The following is a 4,286-nucleotide window of genomic DNA, read 5'->3' as shown; positions in this document are numbered from 1 at the left end:
CGCCATCTTGCATTTCAAACCGGCTGCACTTTTCAGGGAGTCAACTTTGACCTGTGAACCCTAAACCCGGAACCGCTCTGCAGGCCCGCAGACGGGCCTCGGCTTCCCCGACGAAGCGTGAGGGCCGGGGCGGAGGTGTGAGCCGAGGCCCGCGGCTGGGGGCGGGAGGGGAGGGAGGAGGGAGAAGAGCCAGCTGAGGGGCCCTCCCCCGCGCCGCCCTCCCGGCTCCCCACCCGCTCCGCGCTCGGCTCTCGGCTCCCGCCCCGTGGCTCCCCTAGGGGTTCGACCCCCGCCGCTTCCCAGGGATTGGCGGGCAGCAGAAGGTGGGAGCCGCCCCGCCCCCCTGTCAAGAGAAGCCCCGCCCAACGTCTAAGCTCCACCCCCGGCCCCAGAGGCTCTAGCTTCTCACACCCCTTGGGGATAGCTCCGCCCTGTACCCACAGACTCTGGGTGTTCTCTTTGGTCAACTCAGAAAGTAGCCCCGCCTTCTGTCAGTTTTGGCTCCGCCCTCTAAACCCTCCGACTTGCCAATATCACCGCCAGACCCGGAGAGGTACGCATGCTCTCTTCCACTCAAACGCCCCCTGTCAGCATAAGCCCCACCTTTGGGTGGCAGTACCGGCCAAGCTCCGCCTCTTTTAGCAGAAGCCCCACGTCTTGTCACCTGCAACCCTGTCCCTTGTCAACTGCAACCATGCCTCTTTTTACTTTCATGTCCCCACTCCCTGAGCCGCAGCTTCACCTGCTGACACCGAAAGTTCAGGTCAGTCCCACTTCCAACCGCCGTGTAAGACCTTGCCACCCTCTGCACCTCAGGCCCTCTTTTTCCCTCAGCAAGTCACTTACTCTTCTGGAGGGCTTTCTTTTCAGGCCGTGGATATCAGGTCCCTGCAGCTTCAATGTGAACCAGCCTGCAGCGGCGGCCAGCTAAGAACCTAGGCGCTCAGGCAAAGCGGACGGCGTCACCGCCCCTCCCCCATCTTTCCCACCACCCCACCACCACCACCACCACCCCCAGCCCTACCCTCTGGAATAAGGAAGAAGAATACAAACCAGAGCCAAGAGAAACGACTTATACTACTCCGCGCAGATCTACAGGCCTGGACATCTGAGATCTCTTTGGCGCCTTGACGTCCATGCCCCACCCGCATCTCAATTCACATATCCCCTGTGCTATGATAGCAGCGCTGCACTGAGCCACGCCAATCCTAAGATGTGCAGTTGCTTAAAATGAAAGCCTGATTGCTGAATTGAGTGTACAGCAGCTTCTCTTTATTTGTAGGTTTGTCTTAGAATCACAGAACTTGCGGAAGCACTAGCAAGCCTCCTTAATGATCTTATGAGCTTTTTTAGGTGTTCCACCTTGCCATACTCAACGCCCTGTATTCTGAACCAAACTTGTAACACCTTTTTATTCTCCTGAAATAAACTTCAGAGAAAAGTAAACTACTTACACAAGTAATTTCAGGAAACCAATATAGTAACATAAACAATATAAAGATGAAAAAGGAGAAAGCCATTTATAATAAAATACTATGCTAATAACCAAACCAAACTCACTGCCGTGGAGTTGGATCTGGCTCATAGCAACCCCCTCCTTGAGTTTCCTAGGCAGTATCCCTACAGAAGTAGATTGCCCAACCTTCCTTCGAGGAGTGGCTGGTGAGTTTGAATAGCGATAAGAATAATTTAAAAATATATATTTTTCAATATGTAAATACTTTGGCACTAAGGAGAACTGTTGTTGTTGTTATGTGCCATCGAGTCAGACCCTACTCATACCTTCTTGGGTTTCTGAGGCTGTATCCCTACAGAAGTAGATTGCTCAACCTTTCCTCTGAGGAGTGGCTGGTGGGTTTGAACCACCAGCCTTCTGGTTAGCAGTCAAGTGCCTTAGACACTAGGCTAACTACAAGACAAAAATTACACCCACAAAATTTCAAAATGTCCCCTAGGGGGCAGTACTCTGACCATTGAGAAACTCTGCTTAGAACTCAAAAGCAAACTCATTGCAGTCCAGTCAATTTCTGATTCACAGAGACCATATAGGACAGAGTCCGACCAGAGTAGAACGGCCCAACAGGGTTTCCAAGGTTGAAAATCTTCACAGAAGCAGACTGCCACATCTTTCTCCTGCAGAGTGGCTGGTGGGTTTGAACCCACTGATCTTTTGATTAGCAGCCAGTGCTTAACCACTGTGCAACCAGAGTGCTTGCTTAGGAGTCACCTTTGAGGAAAAGAAATGCTTCAGATTCTGAAATTCATTCTTCTATTCAAGCATTTTGTTTCAGCACCAGTGTGTGTCAGGCACTGTGGGAAATGCCAAGTTGAGTAGGCAATATTCTTGTGTTCTGGGAGCTTACAGTCTAGTAGACAGACAAAGCCATGGGCATAAAAATGTTTCTGGCAAGGTGAGAAGTGAGAAAGGATCAAGGAAAGACATATAAAGAGACCCCCTTTAAGGATATGAATTGATGAATATAAACTTCATCTTTCTTTCTCCCTCCCTCTCTCCCTCTTCTCTCTCCCTTTCCTCTTCCTCCTCCTCCTCCTTTTGTTCTTCTTTAAAACCAGTTTATAGCATCACCTTCTTCTCTCTATAAGCTGTCTGCCAGTTCATTGCCCAATGCCAGAAGACCTGAGTCCTTCCAACTTAGGACACAGCCACAAGGCAATTCTTCCAGGAAAATAATTTCAGTAACACAGTGCTGAGGACAGTGCCCTTCCCTTACTTGCCAGTTATTTGGCATCCTTGTACAAAGCAAGACTGGTATCGCCGCCACTGGAAAAAAACTTGTTGCAGATCCAAGCAATATCAAGACAGGTTTGGCACAGCAGATTGGGCCAGCCCACGTAAATCTGCTTGGTGATCATGTTCACAGAGTAACTTGTTTTTATTAAAATCAACGTATTTGTAGAAATTGTAAATATGACTGAATCCAACAGCTGTGTAGCTCCAGAAGTAAGTTTTTAATCCACCGATTGGCACAGTGAGAAGAGTCTAGATTTTTTTTTTTTTCTGCATATGTTTTATGTTTTGTCACACACAGACTGATACGGCAAAACTTCAGCACTGTTAGAGATGAGAAGTTGTTCGGCAGGTTTTAAAAAACCCAATATTTTTGCTGTTCAGAGCCTCTTCAACCTTTAGACAGTGAAAAAATATTTGTAGGGAGCCAAGAGGTTTGAATCAAAAGTTCTAAGCATTAGTGTCATCTGAAGAGGAATACGCTCTCAAGGACACTTTTTTGTAGTGATGTCCTTTGGTTATTATTTGGTCTTTTTCTGCTTTTGGTTAAAAAGTCTTCTTTAAAAAAAAAAAAAAAAAAAAGTGGTACCATGAAACAGATCAGCTAAAAAGACCTCAAACGAAGGCATTTTAAACTTTTAACTAAAATTAGGTGAACTTGAGAATTTCACCTTAGTTAAATGCTCCCACAATTCTTTGTAATGGCTGACTTTAAAAGGTACACCAGAATGTTCCTTCTAAGGCTGGTTCACGTCAAACAAACCTGCAAAGTCTATGAAGGTCAAGTTGTTTCCTACTCCTCCTCAGTGCTTGCTCTGTCACAGTAATGTAACTGATAGTAACAATAGTGAAAAGCAAGCTGGTAGTTCTACCTCAGTAAGCTGTAACCTGCCTTGCCTCTTTCACCTCTAGTATGTCAGGTATAGGGCTATGGATGCAAAAGAAGAAAAAGAGAAAGGAAAAGTTGATTGCTCAGTATTTATTTGAGCAGCAACTCTTTGATACAGATTTTTTTAAAAAATCATAGTGTCATCTGGGTTGGTTCATGCATTGGTGTGCAACTCTGTTTCCACCAAACAGTTAGTGCACATTTCACTAGTACCTCTGAAAATAAGGTGTCAGTGCATGTTTTGACCTAAAATCGTGTCAGAAATAACCACGAGGAGCAACCAACTGAAAAGCAGCACTTGAGTGAGAAAATGCAGTGATTCATGGTTTCAAAGTCTTAGCAGAGGAATCTAGAGCCGTGGATCTTGAACTGTCATGTGCAAGAAAATTATTACAGAACGTTGTTTAAAATGTAGATTCCCAGGCCTCACTCCCTACAGAGTCAAATGCACCAAGTTTGGGATGAGGCAGTGAATCTGCATTTTGATTGGCAGCTGTGACCTTTACTCCTGTGAGCCATAGACCTTATTTGGAGAAATAATAATGTAGAAAAATATTTAAAATTAAGGGAAAACGCATTGCATTCAGATAGAATTAACTAAGGGTCGCAAGCTCCAGAAAGTTAATCCCTCTGAAAGACGTGTGCATT

Source organism: Orycteropus afer, unplaced genomic scaffold, assembly GCF_000298275.1.
Source record: "Orycteropus afer afer isolate SDZICR_OR568_19922 unplaced genomic scaffold, OryAfe1.0 scaffold00106, whole genome shotgun sequence".
NCBI classification, from domain to species: domain Eukaryota; kingdom Metazoa; phylum Chordata; class Mammalia; order Tubulidentata; family Orycteropodidae; genus Orycteropus; species Orycteropus afer.
The sequence above is the reverse complement of the archived record's forward strand: the minus strand, read 5'-3'. Positions refer to the sequence as shown.